The sequence below is a fragment of the Pristis pectinata genome, chromosome 2 (genome assembly GCF_009764475.1).
Source record: "Pristis pectinata isolate sPriPec2 chromosome 2, sPriPec2.1.pri, whole genome shotgun sequence".
NCBI lineage: Eukaryota > Metazoa > Chordata > Chondrichthyes > Rhinopristiformes > Pristidae > Pristis > Pristis pectinata.
In genome coordinates, this window is record NC_067406.1 from 96,541,208 (window position 1) to 96,556,046 (window position 14,839).

Genomic DNA, 14,839 nt, shown 5'->3' on the forward strand with positions numbered 1-14,839 from the left:
TCCTAAGTTCTGCCCAGATGTCCTCATTGGGCAACCATCTAAGGATACACTGTTATATCCTCCAAGCACTGCTGTAATGTCGTCCTCCATCGAAAAGGCAACACCCCATCCTCGCTTACCTGTACCTCTGTCATGCCTGTAGCATCCGTATCCTGGAACATTGAGCATGCCAGTCCTGCCCTTCTCTCAGCCATGTTTCAGTTATGGTTATAACATCCACGCTCCATGTTCATCTGTCTTTCCTGTTAATCCTTGTGCAGTGAAATAAATGCAGTTTAACTGAGATTTCCTTTCCCTGCCTTTACTGTGCCCCCAGTTATCCTGGTTACTGAACTTGCTCTCACAAGCTACAGCTTTATCCCATGACTTGCTCCTGCTCAAAGTCCCATCCCCTTGCCAATCTAGTTTAAATCCTCCTGTGTAGCACTAGCAAATTTCCCTGCGAGGATATTGGTCCCTCTCTAGTTCAAGTACAACTCGTCCCTCTAGTACAGGTTGCCTGTACCCCAGAAGAGATCCAAGTGGTTCCTGAATCCCTGCTTCCTGCACCAGCTCCTCAGCCACGATTTCATCTGGCGTGTCTTTCTATTTCTGGCCTCGCTAGCATGTGGCACCAGGAGTAATCTGGAGATCACTACCCTTGAGGTTTTGCTGCTTAACTTCTTACCTAATTCCCAATTACTCATTCTGCAGGACCTCATCCCTTGTTCTAACCATGTTGTTTGTACCAACATGTACAACAACCTCTGGCTGTTCACCCTCCTGTTTTGGAATTTTCTGCAGCGGCTCAGACACGTCCTTGACCCTGGCACCTGGGAGGCAACACACCATCCTGGCATCTCTTCTGCAGCCACAGAATCTGTTGTCTGTCCCTCAGACTCTTGTCTCCTATGACGATTGCCCTGTCTGACTGCACCCTTTCCCTCTGAGCCTCCAAGCCGGTCACAGACTGCTGCTGCTAGCGCCTGAAAGATCATCCCCCTCAACAGTATCCAAAGAGGTATACCTGTTAATGAGGGGAATGGCCATGGGGGAACCCTACACTGTCTGGCTGCTCCTCTTGCTTTTCCTGGTGGTCACCCATCTATCTGAAGCCTGTACCTTGGGTGTGACCATCTCTGTAAAAGTCTCATCTATGATGTTAGCAGAACCCTGGATGATCCTGAGTACATCCAATTGCACCTCCAGTTCCTTGACCCGGTCAGTCAGGAGCTGCAGCTGGGTGCATTTCTCACAGATGTAGTCATCAGGGAGACCATGAGGTTCCCTGACTTTCCACATCTTGCAAGAGAAGCATTCCACTACCATCTTGCCTGCACTGAATCGAGTGCTAAGGATGAATAAGAAATTAAAAATCCTTACTTGCTCCTCACCTGTGCCTCCTTGCCAAAGCCTCTCTAGCCAAGGCCTCGCTTCCCACTCCTACACTGGCTCACTGTCACAATGGCTGCTATAATTTGGTCACTCCACTTAACCTCACCTTGATCGAAATGCCTTCCAATTAACCAATCTATGAGGCTTGCCTTTGTAAAGGTTCCTGCTGTCACTCTCAGCTCCCAACTCCTGTAAAAGCTGCCTCACATAGCCAGAGACCAGGGTTCAAAATTGACCTCCAGTGTTGTATATATGGAGTTTGTAGGTTCTTGCTGTAACCACTGGGTTTCCTCTGAATGATTTTTCCCCTCGCATTCCAAAAATGTGCGTTGGTAGTTAATTGGCCACTGTAATTGTGTGTATAGGTGTGTGGTAGAATCTTGAACGTAGAACAGTACAGGATGGGACAGGCCATTCAGCCCATGATGTTGTGTGAATCTTGAAGTCAGTTCATACCAAATGTCGTCGTCATCCTCCTCTTCCTCTGCCTTGTCCATAAGCCTCCATTCCCTCATAAACGCCACCAAACTGCCTGATTCCACTACTACCCCGGTAACCCATTCCAGGAACCTACCACTCTGCTTTTTAAAAAAAACTTGCCCCTCACATCGCCTTTAAACTCCCACCTCTTCCACATTTCCTGCCCCCCACCCCCCAACCACCACTCCCTCAACCTTAACATCATGTCCTCTGTGGCTTGACATTTCTATCTACCCTGGAGGAAAGCTTCTGACTGACAACAGTACATTCCACATCTTAAGACTTGTTTAGTTTCATCCAATTCAGCATCACACTTGATTGAAATGGCCTTGCTACAACACCTTGTGTTGTGCTTTTCACCTTTCACTGTATGCTTTCAATGATAGTCACTTTCTAAACACCAGCAAGCTGCCCACCTTGTATAACTAGAAATGTTTGATGCTGAGAAGTGCAAATATTCCCATTGCTTGATGACAGCAAGATCACAATCTCCACCGTATCCTACACTCAAACTGCTCGTCAGAACAGATAATCTCACCTGATCTGCTTTTCTGACTGCATAGTGTGCTCCATAACCTTGTCTGTGTATCTTGTGGGGGTCTCTGCAGTAGCATCTACCATTGGATATCTTCTGCCCAAATATCTCTCTGCCATTATACAGCAGTATTTGCTTTGCTTGCTGCTCCATCAAAAGTAAACGTGTGGCCTTTGTATTCCAGTTATCCTTAAATTCCATCTATACTAGTCCCTGTGCACGTGTCAATCGCTGCACTTCCATGGAGAAGCATGCCTGCTTTGTTTTCTCACTACCCATGTACAACTTCCCTTCTTTTCTCAACTAGTGGAACAGGACTCATCAATTTGTCATCTATTGGAACTGCAGATAGTGACTTCGTTCTGGCTGTATCAATGACCTTGTGACTTCCTTGGGCTCACCTGACTAGAGGACGGTTCGGATGGGGCTAATATAGCCTACTGCTTGTGATTTCTGGATCTCTTCATTACTGAATGTTGCATTTCTCTGAAAAATAGTCCCTAGGTTTGAGTACTTCAATAGATACCTGTGATTACTGGTCCACAGCCCTAGCCCAGAACTACAGTAGGCACTGGGCCCATCCATTCCCCTGGAAGACTAAGAAAAATTAGTCCTCCTGCAAAGATGCTTAAAACCATTTTCTTCCATTTCAATGGAATGCTTCTGAGGTGATTCCAATATGCAAGTACCTTTTTCTGCTTGTAATCATAGAACAGTACATCACGATACAGGCCCTTCGGCCCACAATGTTGTGCCAGCCTTTAAACCTCGCCTAAGACTATCTAACCCCTTCCTCCCACATATCCCCCTATTTTAAATTCCTCCATATGCTTATCTAGCAATCTCTTGAACTTGACCAATGTACCTGCCTCCACCACCACCCCAGGCAGCGCATTCCATGCACCAACCACTCTCTGGGTAAAACAAAACCTCCCTCTGATATCTCCCTTGAACTTCCCACCCATTACTTTAAAGCCATGCCCTCTTGTATTGAGCATTGGCACCCTGGGAAAGAGGCACTGGCTGTCTATCTATTCCTCTTAATATTTTGTATACCTCTCTCATGTCTCCTCTCATCCTCCTCCTCTCCAAAGAGTAAAGCCCTAGCTCCCTTAGTCTCTCCCTATAATGCATACTCTCCAAACCAGGCAGCATCCTGGTAAATCTCCTCTGCACCCTTTCCAGTGACCAGAACTGGACACAGTACTCTAAGTGTGGTCTAACCAGAGTTTTGTAGAGCTGCATCATCACTTTGCGGCTCTTAAACTCAATCCCACGACTTATGAAAGCTAACATCCCAGAAGCTTTCTTAACTACCCTATCCACCTGTGAGGCAACTTTCAGTGATATGTGGATATGAACCCCCAAATCCCTCTGCTCCTCCACACTCCCCAGAATCCTGCCATTAACCTTGTACTCCGTCTTGGGAGTTAGTCCTTCCAAAGTGTACCACCTCCCACTTCTCCAGATTGAACTCCATCTGCCACTTCTCAGTCCAGCTCTGCATCCTATCAATGTCCCTCTGCAATCTTTGACAGTATCCACAACACCACCAACCTTTGTGTTGTCTGCAAACTTGCTAACCCACCCTTCTCCCCCCTCATCCAAGTCATTAATAAAAAATTCAGGAAAAGTAGAGGTCCCAGAACCGATCCTAGCCAGAATAACAGCCTTTCACCCCTACTGTCTTCTATGGGCAAAATCTCTGACAATTTTCTGCAGTTGATGATTCCACATGCTAAATGTGCTTCAAATCTCTGAAGGTCTGGGGTTAAAATATTCCTTCATAACTTTTATAATATCTTTCTAAGAGACCTTGTCTGTAATTTTTGGTATTCATAAACTCACCAATATATCAAGTCTCTGGACTACAATGATTTCCTTTTCAGCTTTATGCTTTTGGCCATATTTCTCAGCCTTGTGTCATTTCCTGGATCTTCAACAATGTTGTCAGCTCAGAAGCAACTGAGATTCTTCTGGATTAATAACAAAATGGACATATCTGCTAACTATTTTTGAGGACTCTAGTAGAAGAAACGGTAATATAGTGCACATATTCCTTGTTAGAGCTATTCAAATAATCCTCCCCAGTCCCATCCCTCCCTACGTAGCTTTATTTATTTCCCCTGTAAATGAATGGGAACAGGCCCTTCAGCCCACAATGTTGTGCCAAACTAATCAAACTAGTGATTAAATGCCTAACTAAACTAATTCCTTCTGCCTACACAGTGTCCATATCCCTCCATTCTCTGCAAATTCTTGTGCCTATCTAAGAACCTCTTAAATGCCTCTGTCATATTTTCTTCCACCTCCACCCCTGGCAGTGCATTGCAGGCACCCACCACTGTGTTTTCAAAAAAAAACTTGCCCCACACATCTGCTTTGGACTTGCCCCACACATCTGCTTTGGACTTGCCCCCTCTCACCTTAAAATCATGCCTTCCAGGGCAGGCACAGTAGTGTAGCAGATAGCGTAATGCTATTACAGTGTCAGCAACCCGGATTCAATTCCGGCCACTGTCCGTAAGAAGTTTGTACGTTCTCCCCATGTGTCTGCGTGGGTTTCCTCCGGATGCTCTGGTTTCCTCCCACATTCCAAAAAACGTGCAGGTTAGGTAGTTATGGGCATACTTTGTTGATGCTGGAAGCGTGACAACACTTGCGGGCTGCCTCCAGAATATTCTACACAAAAGCTGCATTTCACTGTGTTTCAATGTACATGTGACTAATACAGATATCTTATCTAGTGTTAGATTTTTCGACGATGGGAAAAAGATACTGGCTGGATATATTTTGATGTGTTGAAGAAGGAGGGATAACTTGAACAAAAAGGTGCTGTTTAAAAGGGGATTTAGCGACAAATGCAGTTTGTGCGCAATTCTTGAGTGTTGAAGGTTGTTTAAAAAAGCAAGTGGAATCCTTGGCTTTATAAATGGAATAAGTTACTACGAAAGTAAGGAAGTTATAAGTTATTATAAAACATTGGTTAGGCCTTGGCTTTCTATTACATGTTCAATTCTGGGCATCACACTTCAGGAAGATGCAAAGGTCTTAGAATAGGTGCAAAAGAAATTTGTCACAATGGAACCAAGGATGAGGAATGTGAATAATGTGGAGAGTCTGGAGATGTTAATTGTACTACATGAAGTGAAGATTTGGTGGAGGTAAGCAAACTAATTCCAGATCCATGAAATATGCAATTCAAAATTTTGGTGAGTGGAGGAATATTCGGGTATTTTAGGGATTCTCTGTCTAGACGGCACAGAAATGGGCTCTTCCACTCAACTCAACCATGCTGACCAAGATGTCTATCTGAGCTAGTCCCATTTGCCTGTGTTTGGCCCATGTCCCTCTAAACTTTTCCTATCCATGTACCTGTCCATATGTTTTTTAAACACTGTAATTTTTCCTGCCTCTACAAGTTCTTTTGGCAGCTTGTTTCATATATCAACTCAGGTCCCTTTTAAATCTTCCCTCTCTCACTTAAACTCATACCCTGTAGTTTTAGACTACACTGAATTTGACAATTTCAGAGAACCAGCCTCTCCAATTTGTATTGAAACTGGCCAGTTTTAATGCGACTTTTTGTCTCTCCATAGATGTTACCTGACCTCCTAAGCATTTCTAGTATTCTGTTTTGTTTTCAGATTTCCAGTATCATCAGTGTTTTTATTGAACAATTCTGGCATTGTTTTTTCTTCTTCTCCATCCATTTTCATTTATCTTGTATTTTCATTTCAGACAGACCAGCTGTGATTAAGTGCCGGCACAACCTTCTCTGTAAGCACCACCACTACCAGTCTCCTTTGTTCTCTAATCTATTCCAGACATTTTCTTTGTTCTCTCCATATATAGCTGCAGCACAGCTTCCTTGGTCTTATACTCAACACCCCTACCAATGAAGGCAAGCATGCCATATGCCTTCTTTACCACCTTATCTACTTGTGTAGCCAGTTTCAGTGAACTATGGACCTGGATCTCAAGATCCCTCTGTACCTCAATGCTATTAATAGGCAGGCCATTAAATGTATACTTTCTCCTTTCATTTGACCTCTAAAAGTGCAACAACTCACACTTGCCCAGATTAAACTCCATCTGCCACTTCTCTGCAAACTTGCTAATCCATCCAGAACATTGATTATATATCATAAACAGAGGTCCCAGCACCGATCCTTGCAGAACACCACTTATCACTGACCTCCAGCTCGAATAACGGCCTTGCACTCCTCCTGTCTTCTGTGGGCAAGCCAGTTCTGAATCCAAACTTGCAAGTCACCTTGGATGTCATGCATCTTTATTTTCTGAATCAACCTTATCCAATGGCTTACTAAAGTCCATGTAGGTAATGTCCACTGGCTTACCTTCATCAAGCACCTTTGTCACCTCCTCAAAAAAAAACTCAAATCAAGTTTGTAAGGCATAACATGCCCCACACAAAACCATGCTGACTGTCCCTAAGCAGGCCATGCCTTTACAAATGTGCATAAATCCTATCCCTCAGTATCCTCTCCAATAGCTTCCCTACCATTGGTTATTGGCCTATAATTACCTGGATTATCCCTATTTCCCTTCTTGAACAAAGGCAAAACATTTGCTATTCTCCAGTCTACTGGAACCTTGCCTGTTGCTAGTGAGGACGCAAAGATCCTCATCAAAGCCCCAGCAATCTCCTCGCTGCTTTCCATATTCTGAGAGAGATGCCATCCGGTCCTGGGGACTTATCCACCTTTCCACCTTAATGCTTTTCAGAAGACCCAGTACTATGTCCTGCTTAATCTCAAAACGTCCCAGCACATTACCATGCCCCACTCTGTTTTCACTGTCCTCTAATTCCTCCTTAGCAAATACTGACATAAAGTATTCATTTAGTACCTCAGCCACTTGCTCCGACTCCAATCACAAATTCCCTCCTTTATCCTTGACCTAACCTCTCCATAGTTATCCTCTTATTCTTAATACAACTATAAAATGCCTTGGGATTATCCTTGACCCTGCTTGCCAATGACACTTCTTGGGTCCTTTTGGCCTACCTAATTGTCTGCTTGAGCATTTCCCTTGTATTCCACAAGACCCTAATCTGATTTTAGCATCCTAAGCCTTGCGTATGCTTCCTTTTTCTTCCCGACTAAATTTAGGACCTCTTGGGTCATCCAAGGTTCCCTTACCTTTCCACCCTTGTCCTTATTCCTTACTGGGACAAGGTGATCCTGAACTCTGCTCAGCTGGACTTTAAAGAACTCCCACTTGTTAGATGTGGACTTGTCTGACAGTAGGGTGAAGAAATGGCAGATGGAGTTTAATCTAGACAAGTGAGGTTTTGCACTTCAGGAGATCAAATGTAAGAGGGAAGGAGACAGTAAATGGCAGGACCTGTAGGAGCATTGGTGTATAGAGGGATCTTAGGATGCCAGTCCTAAGAAAGTGGCAATACAACTAGATAGGGTGGTAAAGAAGGCGTACGGTATACTTGCCTTTATCATTGGGGGCATTGGATATAAAAGTCAGGAAGTCGTATTGCAGCTGTATAAAACTTTGGTTAGGCCACATTTGGAGCATTGTGTGCAGTTCTGGTTGCTACATTAGAGAAAAAATGAAGACTTTGGAGAGGTTCCCCAGGGCATTGGCTGGATTAGAGAAAATTAGCCAAAAGGAGAGGTTGGATAAACTTGGATTATTTTTCTGGGACATCAGAGGCTGATGGGTGACCTGATAGAAGTTTATAAAAGTAATGAGAGGCATAGATAGTTGTCTTCTTGGGGTGGAAATGTCAAATCCTAGAGAGCATAGCTTTAGGGTGAGAGGGAAAAAGTTCAAAGGAGACTTCTTTTTAAAAGAGAGTGGATTGCACTGCCAGGAGAGGTGTTGGAAGTGGATATGATAGCAATATTTAAGGGGTTTAGACAGGCACATGAACAGGTAGGGGATGGAATGATGTAGACCATGTGCAGATGGTGGGATTAGTTTAAATTGACATTATGGCTGGCACAGACATCGTGGGTCAAAGGTTCTGTTCCTGTGCATTATGACTGTGACCTGGTGGGCTGCAGACAAAGTGCCTGAAAGCAGGATTTAGCTGGGTTGCTCTTTGACCTATGTAGACACAATGGGACAAATGTGTCATAACTTCATTTCAATCAATAAGCTTTCTAAGTGGACAGAAGCTACTCTTGAGTTCTTTTGTTCTGAAATCAGAGCATTAAAACAGAGAAATATGGCACAATAGTGCTTTTGTAAACATTTGCAATAGGATCACAATCTTCCTTTCAATGCTACCTCGTATGGCAATTAGCACACTGGTTCAGAAATCCAGTGCAATGGCATACAGCTGTGACCTGCTACTCCAGCTCTTCCAGAGGTGGTCTAGCCCCTGTTGTTATCTACACATTAAAAAAAACATGTTTGGGCTGCAGGCAGAGAAAATAACTGACAGACAGTAAATAGTAGAGGGAATAATGGTGGTGATCACCACCAGCAGGGAAGAGATCCTTGCAGGAGAATAAGAGAATAGCCAGCTTTGTCTAGCGATAGCGGTGCAGGGGTTGTCAGCCCTCCTAGTATGTAGCAGTGTTGGACCAAGTTCAGTAATTCATTTAATACATGAAGTGAAATCTCTGAATTCTCGCACGCTACTTGCCTTTAACTCCAATGCTGTGAATACCAAGCCACCAGCTCTCCCTTCCGTACACTCTTCCACAGATGTACGTACACTGACATTCACTCACCGCATTCATTGAAGCACTTGCTTTTCCTTCCTGCACAATTAATCACACATACATCAGTCAATCACACTACCATAATCTTCCTGCACTCTTCCATTAAACCCCAACACCATGTAAGATAAGATGTTTACTTATTAGTCACATGTACATTGAAACACAGTGAAATGTGTCTTTTTGCGTTACTGAGAATGTGCTGGGGGCAGCCCACAAGTGTCGCCACTCTTCCAGAGCCAACAAAGCATGTCCACATCTCCTAACTTGTACATTTTTGGAATGTGGGAGGAAACCGGAGCATCTGGAGGAAAGCCATGCAGACACTGGGAGAATTACAGACAGCAGCAGGAATTGAAACTGGGTCGCTGGCACTGTAATATTGTTACACTAACCACTACACTACAGTGCCATAATGTACACAAACACCAGTCAAGGCAACATTTGAAGTGCATGCACTTTACTGATTGAAAGATGAAAATATCCAAGTGAAAGTGGCATTGAGCAGATGGAAGTCCCACAGGCAGGAGGTAGACTGTTAGCTTTTTGATTTGGTGGCTTGGATACTTCACCCTTTGGGCAACAGAGCAGGTTCAGAATTGCAAGTATGCAGGATGTTTGTGATTATTCAGTTTGATAAAAGGATATAAATAAGAGGTGTATAGCAATATTGGTTCAAGGAACAACCTTACTTTGACAAATGAGTTGCCTGAAAAATCAACTGAACTATACTGAAGAAAAGCAAAGGGTGGATCATGTGAATGGGAGTGTGCAATAGATCTTCAAATAAAGGGAAAGTGTGAGATATTAATATGTGCATTTTGAAGAGGTACAAAAAATATCAAGATGGAGGATATCAATGGCTGTGTGCAATGGCTCCTACATATGCATTAACTGGGACATTAAAGGAGAAAAGATTACTTGAGGTTTATTATGGAAATACATTCAAGAGAATCTTGTGACTGAAAACTTCTCCCAACAAGAGGATCGTGGAGACACAGATTGTAGATGCTAGAATCTGGAACAAAAAATGAGCTGCTGCAGAAACTGAGTGGGTCAGGCAGCACGTATGGAGGGAAATGGATGGTCAATGTTTTTGACTGAGTAAAGGGGAGATGGCCAGTGTAAAGAAGTGAGGGGGAGGGGTGGGACAAGACCTGGCAAGCGATAGGTGGATCTAGGTGAGGAGGGGTTAGTTGACAGGTGGAAGCAAGTGGGTGTGTGGGTGGAAGGTAGAGATAACAAATTTGTGAGGTGATGAGTGGAGAACAACAAAGGACTGCAGATTATTGTATCTGAGAAGTAACAAAAGTGAAGAGTGGAACTAAGTAAGGGAGGGATAGTGGACAGATGGGAACACTGGGGGAGGGGAGTGTGTGGGTGATGGGCAGATGGAGTAGGTGGAGGAGGGGAAAGAAACTGTAACAGGAGACTAGGGTAGTTGGAAAGAAGGGTGTGTGTGTGAGAGGACACAGGTAGATCAGGAGAGAGAAAAGCGCTGAGGCAGAGCAGATTACCTGAATTCAATGTTTATGCTATTACAGACTACCCAGGTGGAATATGAGGTGCTGTTCCTTTAGTTTGTTTGGCTTTGCCCTGGCAGTGGAGGAGGCAGAGGACACACAGATCTGTGTGGGAATGGGAAGACAAATTAAAATGGCTTGCCACTTGGAGCTCCAGATGGCCATTGCGGACAGGTGGTCAGCAAAGTAGTTGCCAGTTTGCATTTTTATGGGAACTCTATCCCTGTTCTGTCTGGGGGGAGGCGGGATGAGAGCAGAAGTACGAGAAGTGGAGGAGTAGTGGGTGAGTGCTCCATTGACCACAGTGGGGGAGAAGCCACATTTCCTGAAAAAGGAGGACATCTGATGTCCTAGAGTAGAAAGCCTCATCTCGAGAACCAATGCAGAGGAAACAGAGAAATGGAAGGTGTCCTTACAAGAGATAGGGTGGGAGGAGGAGTAGTCTAGGTAGCTGTGGGAGTTGGTGGATTTGTAGTAAATGTCAATGGATAGTTAATCTCTTCAAATTAAGCCAGATCAAGAAAGGGGAGAGAGGTTCTGAAACTGTCCAAGTGAATTTGAGGGTAGGGTGGAAGGTAGCAGAAAAGTTGGAATTGTCACGTTCTGTACATAAAAGAGAGAGGATCAGATAGGATCAATTTAGGGCAATCATTTTGGCCAACTGGAAAAGTTGCCAGTTGGGGAATTATTTTGAAGTGTTGATGGTGTTAGATTTTGCTCAGGTTAGTAAAGAACAGTCAGCAGAGATTTGTGAAGGCTGATTCCTGTTGAATTAATTTTAAATCTTTTTGAGAAATCACCAGGAGAACACAAAGCAGCTTATATAATGTAAATGGATTTTGGCAAGGCACTCTCAAAATCTCCCATAGAGTATTGATGAAGTCAGGACAATCCAAAGGGGAAGTAGAATGGTGGTTTGGAAATTGCTTCAGGGTGAGAAAGTGAAGAGTAATGCCCAATGGCATAACTGGAAGCTCAAGTATAGTATTTTGAGGGGATTGGTAAAATTTTCTTTAGTTTGAGTTTTAGTTAAGTAAATTAATGATTTGGACTTGAATGTGTGGGCTCTGATTCATTTTTTTTCCCCTTGATTTTGTTGTGTGTGGTGAAGAAAGTAGAACGGTAAATGCCAGGAACAGCCCTTTGGTCCATGATGTCTGTGCCAGCCATGATGCCTAATCTAATCCTATCTGCCTGTAGTGATCCATATCCCCTGCACGTTCATGTGCCTTCTAAAAGCCTCTTAAATGTCAATATTGTATCTGCTTTCACTGCCTAGAAAGAAATACTGAAAGTGCATGAGACAATCAGCGAAATGGTTAGTTGGTCGTAATTTTAAAGGGGAATTCAATCTAAAGGACTACTACCACATTGATATGGGAAGGGGAACATGGTGAAGTAATAGATGATAGATGCAGAATAGGGAACGAAGTAGGACTGAACAACATGGGGATCTTGCAGATAGCTGATATTTTCAGGCCAAATTGTTATGGTGGTTCAATGCACTGTTTACCTTATTTTGACATCTGAGATGCAAGGAGTATGATGATGATGAAACTGTTCCATAAAGATTTATTTTTGTCACAGTTCATTGCAAGAAGGGTGTTATAACACCAGAAAGGTTTGGGTGATAAGTATGTTCCTTTCTTTCTTTGATTTGGTGTTCCCTTTAGTGATAGGACAGAGTAGTGAGAATGGCTTCAAGGTCAGTAGTGTGTTATATGTGTGTGTATGTATGTATCCCTGGTACCAGGATCAGGGATGTTTCAGATTGGGTCCACAGCATTCTGAAGGGGGAGGGTGAACAGCCAGAGGTTGTGGTACATATTGATACCAATGACATGGGTAGGAAAAGAGATGAGGTCCTGAAGAGGGAATGTAGGGAGTTGGGTAGGAACCTGTAAAACAGGACCTCAAGGGTAGTAATCTTTGGAGTGCTGCCCGTGCCACGTGCCAGTGAGGGTAAGAATAGGATGATTTGGCAGATCAATGTGTGGCTGAGAAATTGGTGCAGGAGGCAGGGTTTCAGATTTGTTGATCATTGGGATCTCTTCTGGGGAAGGTATGACCTGCACAGAAGGGACAGGTTACACCTGAACTGGAGGGGGACTAATTTTCTTGCGAGCAGGTTTGCTGGAACTGTTGGGGAGGGTTTAAACTAGTTTGGCAGGGGGATGGGAACCAGAATGATAGGTCAGAGGTTGGTTCATTTAGTGTACAAGTGGATGCAGAGTGTAGAAAGACTGAGGAAGGATAGGCAGTTGAAAGGGAAAAATTGCAGTCAGTTGGATGGGCTGAAGTGTGTCTACTTTAATACAAGAAGTATCAGGAACAAGGCTGATGAACTTGAAGCATGGGTAAGTACGTGGAACTATGATGTGGTGGCCATTACGGAGACTTGGCTGTCGCAAGGGCAGGAATGGCTGCTGGATATTCTGGGGTTTAGACGTTTCAAAAGGGACAGGGACAAAGGTAAAAGAGGTGGGGAGTGGCTTTGCTGATCAGGGACAGTGTCACAGCTGTAGAAAGGGAGGATATCTGAGAGGAATTGTCCACTGAGTCAGTGTGAGTGGAAGTCAGAAACAGGAAGGGAGCAATCACTCTATTGGAAGTATTCTACAGACCCAACCCCAATATCAGCAGAGATGCTGAGGAGCAGATCAGGAGGCAGATATTGGGGAGGTGCAAAAATAACAGGGTTGTTTCAACTTCCCTTATATTGATTGGCACCTCCTGACTGTAAAGGGGATAAATGGGACAGAGTTTAAGTGTGTACAGGAAGGATTCCTGACACAGTATGTGGACAGGCCGACTAGAGGAGAGGCCATACTGGACCTGGTACTAGGCAGTGAACCTGATCGGGTTTCAGACCTCTCAGTGGGAGAGCATTTTGGAGATAGTGACCATAACTCTTTAACCTTTACCATAGCCCTAAGAGGGATAGGAGCAGACGATATGGGAAAGTAATTAACTGGGGGAGAGGGAACTTGGGAGCGTAAATTGGGAATAGATGTTCTTGGGGAAGTGCACAGTGGAAATGTGGAGGTTGTTTAAGCAGTACTTGCATGGGGTTCTGAATAGGTTTGTCCCATTGAGGTAGGGTAAGGATGGTAGAGTGAAGGAGCCATGGTTGACAAGAGATGTAGAATATCTTGTCAAGAGGAAGAAAGAAGCTTACCCGAGGTTTAGAAAGCATGGATCAGACAGAGCTCTGGAGAGTTACAAGGTAGCCAGGATGGAGCTTAAGAATGGACTTAGGAGAGCTAGAAGGGGGCATGAGAAGTCCTTGGCAAGTAGGATCAAGGAAAACACCAAGGCATTCTACACATTTGTGAAAAATAAGAGGATGACTAGAGTGAGGGTAGGACCAATTGGGATAAAAGAGGAAACGTGCCTGGAGTTGAAAGAGATAGGTGAGGTCCTTAATGAATACTTCAGTATTCACCAGAGAGAGAGAGAGACCTTGATATTTGTGAGGATGGCATATAACAGGCTGATATGCTAGGGTATGTCGACGTGAGGAAAGAGGATGTGTTGGAACTTTTGAAAAACATTAGGATAGATAAGTCACTGGGGCTGGATGGGATATATCCGAGGTTATTACGGGAAGTGAGGGAAGAGACTGCTGCACCTTTGACGATGATCTTTGTGTCCTCACTGGCCACAGGAGTAGTGCCAGATGATTGGAGGGTGCCAAATGTTGTTCGTTTGTTTAAGAAAGGAAGCAGGGATAACTCTGGGAATTACAGACCAGTGAGTCTTTCTTCAGTGGTGGGCAAATTACTGGAGAAGGTTCTTAGATGACAATTATGGGCATTTAGAGAACCATAGGCTGATTAGGGACAGTCAGCATGGCTCTGTGAGGGGCAGGTCATGCCTCACGAGCCTGATCGAATTCTTTGAGGATGTGATAAAGCACATTGAAGGTAAAGCAGTGGATGTGGTGTACGTGGATTTTAATAAGGCATTTGATAAGGTTCCTCATGGAAGGCTCATTCAGAAAGTCAGGAGGCATGGGATCCAGGGAAACTTGGCCATGTGGATTCAGAATTGGCTCACCCATAGAAGACAGGGTGGTGGTAGATGGAGTGTGTTCTGCCTGGAGGTCGGTGACCTTTTGGTGTTCTGCAGGGATCTGTTCTGGGACCCCTGCTGTTTGTGATTTTTATAAATGACTTGCATGAGGATGTGGAAGGGTGGGTTAGTAAGTTTGCTGA

General features: G+C 44.1%; 1 protein-coding gene across 8 annotated transcripts in view; it reads left to right on the top strand.

The window, feature by feature from the left end:
* Positions 1-14,839, top strand: part of trim2a (tripartite motif containing 2a) — a 221,913-nt gene that overhangs the window by 142,613 nt on the left and 64,461 nt on the right. The gene's annotated exons all lie outside the window — the stretch shown is intronic.